The sequence below is a fragment of the Arvicola amphibius genome, chromosome 13 (assembly GCF_903992535.2).
Source record: "Arvicola amphibius chromosome 13, mArvAmp1.2, whole genome shotgun sequence".
NCBI classification, from domain to species: domain Eukaryota; kingdom Metazoa; phylum Chordata; class Mammalia; order Rodentia; family Cricetidae; genus Arvicola; species Arvicola amphibius.
The window spans coordinates 4,872,183-4,884,404 of NC_052059.1; positions in this window are offsets into that span (position 1 = coordinate 4,872,183).

Here is a 12,222-nt window from a genome sequence, read left to right on the forward strand (position 1 = left end):
AAACCAAAAAAAAAAAAAAAAAAAAAAAAAGCAAAATTGTATTACCTCTATGTGGACATCTGCATCCATTTGCCAAAATGACCATCACTTTGCCTTGGAAATATGTTAGCTACCTGACAAAATTAGTTTTGCTATCTTCTAATGGCTACTAATGCAGATATTATTATTGAAATTTTTGTTTTTATTATATTCTAAATGTCTTTTTAAATCAATAGCTTAGTGTAACTAAACCTGCCCACTAAACCCCAAGTCAAAACCCTAAATACAGCCTCAGCAGTTTGTACCCATTTTCTAAAATTAATTAATATGTAAGTATTTGTTTCTAAAGTCATGCTGTGAGATTCATGGTTCTCATGCAATTAATTCTTAATTGCACTCCGGACACCCAAACTCATTGTACTTTTCATGCACAAAATGTGTTTTCAGGGCAGCTGCACTTCTGCGTTGCTGCCCCCCCTCCCCCCGCCGCCGCCCATGGCTGTAGAAAGCTACTGAACATTCTGTCCTGCGAATTCCTTTCAAGCGTCTAATGTTACCTCTTCCAAGTTATTATTAGTTAATCACTGCTTTTGTGGTTTTTGTAAGGAAAAGATACATCATTTTAAGTGTCAAAGTTTAAGGTGCTGTCCTGGTGTCATCAATGTAAAAACATCTCGTTCCTCTGACAAAAGAAAATTGAAACATCTATCTTTTGGAATCTGTTGTGAGGAGCTCTGTGTGCTAAGTGCATGGGATGGTAGAGAGGGCACATGCTTATGTGTACACAGGACAGTAGAGAGGACACGTGCTCATGTGTACACAGGATGGTAGAGAGGGACACATGCTCATGTGTACACAGGATGGTAGAGAAGACACGTGCTCATGTGTATACAGGACGGTAGAGAGGACACCTGCTTATGTGTCACCTTCCCAAACCAAGCCAACCACCAGCAGAGGAGAAGGAAAGACAACAATGGTAGAATCCGTATGAGTACCCTGCCCTAGTCCTCACCAGATCCTGTTCTACCTTTTTGCACTAGAGCCCAGAGTCAAGGCTATCTGCCTGGACCCCATCACCAGCTTGTTTCCTCTCTGTATAATCAGAGCCCAGAGATCCCATCTGGCAATATAGATGTGCGTGCACGTGTATATACACATACACTCACACACACACACACACACACACACACACACACACACACACATATAAACACACATGCAGTTTCCATGTTTAGAAGCCTTCTATCAGGAAAGCTGTATCCTCCATGGGATAACCCAGTCTTCTCCTTCACACTCAGCTAAAACATCTCTTCTGTAACAGTTCTGGGTCTCCGTTCCTCACAGAGTTCATTGTCTTCTCCAAAGTTGCAGGTTACTAGAGCTGTATGACTCTATCACTATAGTGTTCATTTAAATTATCTTCATGTGACTGACTCTTATGGGAAACTGTGTCCTCTTTATGGATATTGCAATTGTTTCTGTGTGTCTATATTTGGGCTTGAGTGTGCCTCAGAACACAGGAGGACGTCAGAGAGCATTTGGCTCTCTCTTGACCATGTGGATTCTAAGTATCAAGTTTTCTTGATCATTTATATGTGTGTTGATCCAGCTGAAAAGGTATAGTTCCAGGATGATGTCCAACGACCACTGCCTTTCTCTTATCCCATCCTATGGGATGTGCACAAACATTATGATTGGTATGATATAGTGCAGAACACTGTTTATGAGCAGGCCCTAATCAAACGGTCCTTTAAAAGCAGAATTTGTCCCCCAGATGGCTTCATAGGAAGAAGTTTGAGAGATAGGTTTCTGCTGAGCTTGAAAAAGAAGCTGGAAACCGCCTACAGCGGGAGCCACAAGGCAAGGAGCTGCAGCAATTAGGAGATGGGAGTCATCCCTCACCAGAAACCTGGAATAAAATGGGGTTCAATCATCCACTTCAAGAAACTTTTTTGCCTAAACCTGATTTGTTTTGGAAGCAACTGTCTCAGCACCTTCACACGGGAAGTCAATCAAACTGAAACTTTGATTTTAGCATTGAGAGACCCTAAGTAGAAAACCCACAAACTTATCCCCCTATAGGACTGTGAAGTAGTAAGCGGCTTTTAAAAATCCATTACTTTGATGGTCATTTGTTCTATTACAATAGAAAAGTATCTACTAGCTTAACGCTATGTGTGCAATTAGACGTGAATTGGATAACTGATTTGAATTAGCAAATAAAATTATGAAAGAAAAGAAGGAGGGGAGGGAAGGAAAAGGAAGAGGAGACCAGGAGGAGCAGAAGAGACGAAAGGAAAGAAACACACGTGCAGGAGAGCAGGTGTCCCCTGATTGATGGGCCTCTCTGCGCCGAAGGAGAGCAGCAGACATATTAGGCTGGCTTAAATTAGTTTCTTTCTGATCATGTTTCCCAACCTCCATCCCATCCTTCATCCCTAATCTTCCCATGACCCTTTTGTCATTTCTGCCTTGACTCCAACTTGTCAGAGGAAAAAAGAAAAACAGCCCTAACAACTATCAACTGGTAGCTGGCCTCATCGCTGCCAGCTAGGCCACAGTGTTTTCCCATTGAATATAAACAATTTTCTACTATATTAACATCTTTTGGGGACTCTCCACAACTAAAAACAAGACAGAAACAAGGCTACTTCATAAACATGATCACAAACATAGCAGAAATAAAAGCAGAGACCAAAACAAAGGCACCACAAGTCTATAAAGTAAGTGAACAATTCCTCTGTCCCCCATTCTTCTTGAACCTCCGATTCAATTCTATATCCATAAAGATGTCCAATTACTCAGGGGATGCAAATCCAACCTCAAATAAACACCTGCTTATTTGAGGTCTTCCCCAAATAACTTGTCACCTTCAAATCCAACCGTATGACCTTCCTAACTTCCTCTTCTCAAGACAATCCTTCTTAAGGCAGCAAGAAGTAAATTGTTCTTTGTCTTAGTGCGTTCTTGGTGGCTCCCGCCTTAGCTGGCTTCTATAGAGGGGTACAGATATCTGTTTCTCTTATTCACAATGCCGTGAATGAACAACTCATTCTTGGGATGTATCAGTCAAAACCCCTGACTAGAAGAGTTTGCATCAAATAGTCCAGTGCCCTCATTTCCAATGAGAACCCTTGAGATTTGTCTAGAGCTGCTTTCCCTCATCTGCTCACGGGTGTGACGTGACATCAACTCAGACTGTTACTGATCTGATCATAAATCAGTGTATGATTTCTGGTTTGTTTACTCCTCTCTCTGCTCAAGCCCTCCTCCCCACTTCTTCTCCCTAAGGTCCAAAGGCACGAATCTTATTTGGACTCTGCCTTGCTCGTGTTCATACATTTTAAGAAGGGCAGAGACAGAAGTTCCTTGAGTAATCAAATGTCAAACAACATAAAGTATGTAAATTTGGATTGAGGGCACGAGTTAGTGTATATTGGCTGTTGGTTTTATTTAAAATGATTGTGCTAAGAATAAAGGCATAATAGAATCATTATTCTATTATGTAATAGAATAATAGAAAGTGTGGTAAATGGATCATATGGTTGAGGTAGACTTGGATTTGATTGACACTTCAAGGTTTGTTCCAGAAAGGCATACAAGGAAGAAACTGAAGGGGATTGTGCACAAACAGTCTTTGGGTGTTGCTTGCTCTAAACCTGAAAAGTTCAGCCTTTGGTAAACAATGCCCTTCGGAGTTAAAACAACTGCTGGCCTCCATGCAATACTCCAGGCTTATTACGTCAGAATCTGTGGCACAGACAACAATGCTTTAGGCACTCTGTGGGATTTCACTGTCAGGACAGAGTTCGGGATCACTGGCTAAACCATTCCAGGCATCTCCTTCTCATCCCACTGCTGGCTACCTCTTCTTTTAAAAAGGTCCAAGCACCTGCACACAGATGTTGATAGCCGATCTGATTACTTAAAGGGTCACTGATGAACTTCGTTTATCATGGATAATAGCACTATGTTTTGGAGCTTTAGCTTTCAATATGAAGAAACGGTTGTGACTCTCAGGATTGTAAATGTATTTCTATTTCCCTGTGTCCCCTTCCCTGATTTCCACATCACACTTAGAAGCTACAGGTGATATATACCCTTCATTGTAGGTACCCATACTTTTCTTTTCTTTGGGTTTGCATTAGTATGCAGTTTGTGGCTGACACACACCAGAGGCCTCTTACCCAACTGAATGCCACCTGATTTTTAAAAGTCTCATTCTTGTTTTTCCATGCCCCTCCTTCAGCCAGCACTTGGTTGAAGGCTTGATTATTTGTACAATTCCATGATCTTAGTTCTGCAATCACTGCCTTTATGCCTACCAGAGAGTCTCACAGCTCCATCCCCATTCATTCATCCTTCCACCAATGCCTGCCTTGCCTGTCTGCCAATGCTGCCAGGTCTCCCTGTCTCCAGCACGAAGAACGAGAATTATTCCAGTAAAAATCCCTAGTTTCTCAACTGGCACAGAGGAAGCATGTTGGGTAAGGCCACACCATAGTGTTGTGTCATTAGTGTCCTTGTGCCGTGTTCAGAGACAAAGTCTGAGCCTGCTCTCCACAAGGGCCTGTTCTGAGCCTTTTCCTCCATGCCAAATTCTTTCCCTGAACTCCATATTCCTCGTAATGGACAATGAATTAGCACCCCCATGGGGTCAAGCTGAATGTAGCTCCCTGCAAAAAGAGCAGCTTACTTACCAACATTTGTGTTTTATTTTAAAAAACTTCGTGCTAATGCTTTATCTTATTCCACAAAATATTTGAACAATATTTCCACAGGCCTTAAGATTTTTTTTTTTTTTTTGCCCATACTGTTTACATCAAAAATGATACTCCAGGATGGTGTTTATCTGCCGGTTTTGCATGATCCTGGATGCTCTGCCACTCTGATTTCTGTAAGCCTATTTCACAAGGAGGCTATAAAGTCATGCTATATATTCATTTTTAGTACTAACCATTTTATATACACAAAGAAATGTTTGTAACACACAAGTGCAGTTTCTAAAATCGGGCGCCCAGCTTAAGAAACAGAATGTCACCTGTACCGAGTGTGCTCTTCAGAGCTTGCGTTAGTGTTTACATTTTCTGTCTTTCGGATCGCTCTCTTGCTTTGCAGTGCTGGGGAACGACCCAAGGTCTTGACCTAAGCTACACAGTCAGATTCGTTTTCTTTCTTTCCTTCTCCCTTTCCTTTCTCCTGTAGTACAGGGCGTAATCACAGGGCTTCACACAGGCTGAGCAAATGCTACACCACTGAGCTATTGTTACTCCAGCTTTTAGTTTTTCTGCTTTCTTTGTAGTTTTTAAACTATACATGTGTCTTTCAACAGCACATCACTTCCTTTAATCTTCCTTTTAGGTTTGTATGAGCAGACTCTGTCAAAGAACTTCTAAATGCTTCCCTGAACTCTGCCCTTCACCAATCCATGTGTTTTCTTAGACTAAACCATGTGGGCATTTGTAGATATTGTTCATTTGTTTTCTTTGAAGTCTTATTATGTCTTTCCAACAGTGCCTCAATTCTGAGTTTATTTGTTTTTTTTTTCCTTATAGAGGACACAGAGACAATAAGAAAACTGAAAAAGTACAAACATGCAGCGCCATTCTTTCCGAGATGGAGGGCTGTTAGCTCTTCTAATTACCAAATCGGGTTATATACATTTCTTAGTTCTTAAATAATTAGCATTGGGCAGTTCTTTGAGAAAAAAAATGGCAACATTTACCCTTTCCTGTGCATATTTTTTAAAGTTTTTAGAATGTATCATCACTTTTTCTGTTTTTCATCCCCACCTAGTTTGAATTTGTGAATACGCCCCCAATGACTGGCACCTAGAATACTGAAGTGAAGATCTTTACTCCCTGGCTGTGTGCAGGGTTTCCCACACAGCTGTTGAAATGTGCTTTTAACTAGTTTCTGATGTTGTACTATGAGAAGGAATTTTTACCTACAAAAGAGCTTTTAAATAAGACCATAGATTATAAGAGAAAATACAAGAAAAAAACAAACAGCAAAAAGATGCTACACTTGATGTCTGAAACATGCATTGTTCCATGGATATTGCATAACACAGACCTTGACTCGGCTCTAGGTGGGGTGCAGTGAATAGGATAGAAAGAGCCTGCACACTTCCTGTGTAGAAAGCTGACTTCCAGGCAATGCTTATTATTTTCTGTTTTAAATTCTCTGGGATTACCCACATGAGACCTGTACAAGGTTAGGCCCATTAACACTCCATTATGGAATGGGATAGAGCCTATGAGTCCTGCCTATCCCCAAGAATATATGAACAATTAACATTTTCTGGGGAAGTAGAACTGGTGCATTAGCTCATGGGTAGACTACATAATTTAGGGGGCAGTAAAAGGATGCCATCATAAAGTAATTCTCATACTGCTTGTCTTCTGTTTCAGATAGACCCCAGCCACATGTGTGGACATAATAAATAAATTACAGGCATGCACACACATACACGCACCCATACACACACTGTCCTGCTGTTCAATAGTTTGTTTGGAATTACAGACAAGACAATAACGTCCTGCATTCTCTACCAATATTTCTTGGAAGCATTTATGATTATTGCTGTCCCCTTTCTCCAGAAGTCCTGAATATCAGTTAGCTCCAGACATTCTCAACACCCATCCACCCTGGACCTACTATGTCCTCTGTACTGCTGGTGTCTGGCTCTCTACCCTCTTACTTCTCTACCAGATGTTTCTGTCCAAACATTTCCTTCCTGTACCATCAAGATCCACCTGGCTCTCTAGTTTTCAGTTTTTATCTCTACTGAGCTGCAAAGGAATGCTAGTATATTCAAACAAAATAATTACATATGGATGAGGAGGGGGAGGAATATAAGGAGGAATAGAAGAGGAGGAAGTAGAGACAAAAAGAAAAAATGAAAACGAAGGGAATAATATGTTGGGGGAAAATGCACTACAGAAAAAACCCAAAGTGTTATTTGTACACTTTTACCTAAACTAGTGTTTAAACTGCATTTCAATTCCAGCCAAACTAATCGGAACACGGAGACAATGTAAAGAACTCAAGGTATCAGGTTCCTCAAAGTGATGAGCCATACTCACTTGTGCTGTTCTTTTCTGCTACTATCAGATTTCAGTGTGTAGATCCTCAACTAGTCACCTCTACTATTTCTCTAAGTTTGTGTTTTTTTTTTTTTTAATGTGCATCTTGTGAGTGCAGATACCCAAGGAAGCCAGAAGAGGGCACCAGATAGCCTAGAACTGAAGTTGTTGGGCACTCCTAGTGTAAGTGCTGGGGACTGAACATGGGTTTTGTGCAGGAGCAGCAAATGGTTTTCATGGCAAAGCCCTATCTCCAGCCCCTCTTCATTCTGTTATGCCATAATCCTTCCACTCCATTTCAAATAGCCTCTGCTGCCCATTCATTTCTGCCACATGCATCCCTTCTCGTTGATGTTTCCCTTGGGTACAGTCATCAAGCAGACTATGCTTTGAATATTCATGCATCAACCTGCACAGTGAAAACAGAACAAGTAAAACAGCTGTCAGCAACCCTACTAATTCTGTCTCTTGGATTGAGACCACAGGATGCACCTGCAGATAAATGTTATTATGTCTTTTTTTCCCCTTTGCACATACTTATTAAGCAAAGAGATATTGTAGTCATTGATTGCTACAAAGTCTGCTAATAACCGATGGCATCAGGTGCATGCAAGTAGAAAATGGTTAAGCACAACCTGCCGCTGCCAGGAACCATCCCCTGGAGCCTCTCCACCCTAATCGTTTACTCCTGCAAACGCACAGACAAGAAAAGTCAGTGCAGAACTAATGTAAAGCCCAGGGGGGGCAGAAGGGAACAGGAAACTCAACTACTTAAGTATCCTGGATCTCTGGAGAAAATCACTCCTAAACAATTACAGTACATTTTGTTAGCATCATCTCCTCCGTAGCCAAGAAACTGGTTTTTTACTAATAAGCAAAAGAGGAACCAGAAATAGTAAAATTAGAAGAGCAAAGCTTGCATTATATGTGTGGATTAGAGCACAGTCGATTCTTTTTATCTCCCTAAAATCACTTACTGACCAATGAACACAACTATTTGGAAATAAGTAATTTCTAAATCCAAGAGTTTTCTATAGTAACCAAGTCTAGATGGCTTCCATAGGAGCCTTATCTCTGTTGCTCATCCCTGTTGCTTCTGGTCTTGCTTTGTTTTGATAGGAAGAATATCTTATTGCGTACACTTCCCAGCGCAATGGCTGTGAAGGAACTATAGCGCTGAGTGCATCTCAGTGCTGTTTATAAACCTCTCTCCGCAGCTGCCTTTCCTGAAAGCCATTCCGTGGAATTACTTGACTTATTAAAAATACCAAAGATACCTTGTAATTTGGGAGTCAATCCCAAAACAGATTTCTTTTAGGGGATGAGAAGGAGGGAAAGAGTGTGTGTTTGCATTCCCTGACCTAAGAAATGTGGTTTTAGTTGATTGTCCCAAGAGCTGAAAAAAATTCCTGGAATCTTGATGGAAAGTGCTGAGCACCTAATCACTGGATCCATCCATGAGTATTCTCTAAGAGAGGAGCTGGCTCGTGTGCTATCTGGACATACGCATGGTATCTATGGGGGCATAAAATTATGAAAAACACCAAGGGACAATGGTGTGTTGGTTTCCTTTTTAAGACTTTGGGCAACAGAATGGAGACAGCTGAGCTCTAGTGGCCAATGTGGTTGGGCACTAGTCCTCGGAAATGGGCTCTGCCTTGAGGTGACAAGTGATCTTAGACGAAATATCAACACCTCTGCTCCTGCAAGAGGAAGGCCGTTCTTCCCACGTCAAATGACGGACAGTGCAGAGGTCAGGAGACTTGACTTCTGAGAGGCCCTGTGCCCCTTTGATGTGTTCACCTGTTGGCATGTTCCACATCTTTTCTTTTTCTCTTTGTGAAAAGTGAGACTCCAGGGACTGGTTTGCATAATGTTGGAAGATGTTCAAAGACACAGGAGCTTCCTGTGTCTCTGCTGTTCGGCTTCCTTGTCAGTCTATGTGGTGTGGGAACAGAGGAGAGCGGTGGGATGGAGTTACCTTCTTTACTGTACAGAAATCAGACCATGAGACCTTCTACTGCTCCTTCTCCGTGTTCAGGATGCAAACTTAGCTTTGAAATTCAATTCTGTTTAATCAGCATCATCGGGGGCTGTGATAATACTGAAAGTTTCTTTTTTATTTGTTTTATGTATAAGAGTGTTTTGTCTGCATGAGTATCTGTGCATCACGTGTGTGCCTGCTACCCAGGGAGGTCAAAAGAGGGTGTTGAACTCTCTGGACCTGGAGCTGCAGATGGTAGGAGCTGCCAGGTGGGTTTTGGAAATCTAACCCAGGTCCTCTGGAAGCACAACCGATGATCTTAGCCACTGACCCATCTCTCCATCCCAAAACCTTTTTATTGGATCCTTGATTGATGTAAGAGGGCTGCATCAAAGGCATATAGGCTAGATGAAGATTCTATTGAGCCGAAATGAAAAATCTGAGACACATACAATGATGCAAAATCCGAGCATTCTTTCAAGCAGTATCTTCTTTTAAAAAAGCAGAGCCTTCAGCATTGCCCTCTTAAAAGCCTTTTAATTTTATTTTTTTTCTCATAGATACAATGAGCACTTCCAAGGTTATTAAATACAATGAGACATAGTCTCAGTGTTTGAACTATTCTGTAAGGATTGTAAAAATTAGATTATCTTAAACTTTTGTCTCATTTGCTAGTAGGTCACTCAGCACAATATTAAAATATACGTGTTTAGAAATAAACCCTTCTTGTCTCGACATATACTATTAGAGGTAGAATTACGAGGCCATTAGCAGAGAAATTGCTTGATCTTCAGCCTTAGATATTCACACGTAATCCTGTTTATCCTATCGATTTGCATTTCAAATAATTAATTTGCATAATTCACAGTAAATTGAATGTTTTTTTAAATTTTTAATTACTTTTAATTGTGGTAGAATGTACAGGACATGAAATTGGTCTGACCTTGAGTAAGTCACTTGACCCCTTCTGCTCCTAGGAGGGTGCTAACAGAATTCGAGACTGATGATTACAGCGGGACTTTTCACATGGAAGTATGGAATAATCAGGAATTCAACTGAACTTTCAGTTCTATAGATTTTTTTTTTAGACCTCATCTTCGGAGGTTAAAAAAGCTCTCCAACACTTGCTTTGGGATAGTGTGCAATTATCTGAAGACAGCAGATTATGACTACTGCACAAAATGCAGAGGATGTATCCAGACACAGAAGGAATTTCACTGCCTCAGACTCACATCACAGCAAGCAGCCACACATGCCCATCCCTTCTCAGCAGCGCACATGGGAACAGCCCCACTCCTGGTTCCAGGATACTATCCTTACGCTTGGACTGCAAGGAACAGAATTGGTTTGTTTCGTGTTCCGGGGAAATAGGGAGCGTATGAAGCTTAGCTGTGTGGAGATCTACACGTCTCATAATCGGTCCTCATAAAGAACAGGGAACATGGCACAGTAGACACACAGACACCCTGTTTTATTTCCAAGGGAGGCTTTAGCAAAGTGTCACGTTTGTTTTTTTTCTGTTGAATCTACAGAAACGATCCATGATTCTGATGGACAGACAGCAGAAATGAAGATGTCAGTACCGCCTTGCCCCCTAGAAAGCCTGTAGTGAGAATCCTTCTGTGTTTCTAGCTACGTGCCGGTAGATCCTCGCTGTAGCATTTCCATCTATGCCTCTTCGGTCGCTTACCCTTTCCTAGTGGTCTCTGTCTTCAGATGATGATCCTTTGCCTGCTTATAAAGACACCATTTGTGTTACGTAGTAGCTAAGGGCCGAAACTGGCAACCTCATCTGTACTTGGCAACACCTGGAAAGGCTCGACTTTCAAATACAGTTCAAAATGTCCTTCAGTGGGAACGCCATATTTCTTATCGTAGAGTGACCGGGAAGGGTGTCTGGCAACAGCACTGATAACGGGCTTACCTAGTAGCTACCTCACGGAAAAGAGCCTGTGGAGTACTAACGATGTTTAGGTTTGCCGACTTGGCACCATCTGAAATCCTCTGGGGGAAGAGGTGCAGTAAGGGATTGTGTGGATCAGGTTGGATGGCGGGCAGGTCTGTGAGGGGTTCTAACTGGGCTACTGAGGTTGGAAGGCTCACCTTGAATGGGGACAGGATTGTTTCCTCGGCTGGGGCCTCAACTATGAACAGAAAAACAATGAGCTGAGCAGCAATCATGCATTTGTTTCTCTTTTCTCTTGACTACGAAGGTGGCAGGACTATCTGTTTCAAGTTCCTGCCTTGACTTCCTCATGGTGATGGACTGTAACCAGCAATTAGGAGCTAAAATCAACCCTTTTCCCCAAAGTTGTTCATTGCCAGGGCATTTTGTCAAAGCAATAGAAACGCAACTATGGCGGTACTATTATGAGGTTCCCCTAGTAACATATCAGGCTTCTTTTCATCTTTTAAAGTATGTCTGTATGTTAATGTTGCTTAGGGAATCATAATTTTTAATTACCTGAATTATACACATTTAAATTTGCATATATATTATTCTATTAGTTAAGCTTTAAAGACTATATATGTAGAGTGTATATATATGCATATATATGAGAACATTTTAATGTGTATGTGTCTAATTATAATTGAGCACAAGGGAACCCCATAATGATTTAATAAAAGGAAGAAAAAAATCAAAGCCTAAAGCAATAAATCCGTTTTAATTATGTGTGCTATTTTATGGCTACAGTTTCTATATACAGATCCATTCATGTGTGCCTTTTATATTTTGAGTCGATTTTAAAGCTGGTTTTTTGATGTCTTATAATTACGTCTACATATAAATCACCTCAGTTGAGAATTTTACATACTCGCCTTAATGCAAAGGATATCAGATGTTCATTTGCACTATTGAAAGTAATTTTTAGGTATTTGTCACAGTTGTGATCATTGTGAATGGTCTCGTGGACTCGGTGATTAAATGCCTGTAACTTAAATACTCTATTTAAAATCATGAAAATGATATGTTGTTATACAGACTCAATATTTTTGAGGAGAAAGTGTTTAACTCATGAAGGACTCTTTAGCCTAGCAATTTGGAATGCTATAATCAGGGAGTGATTCATTGTATTTCTCAAAGCATAAATCAAATACTGATTGCCTAGTAATGTTCAGTTTTAGCTACAAGTGAACAGGGGTTTTTTTGTTTTAGTGCATTTGAAATGC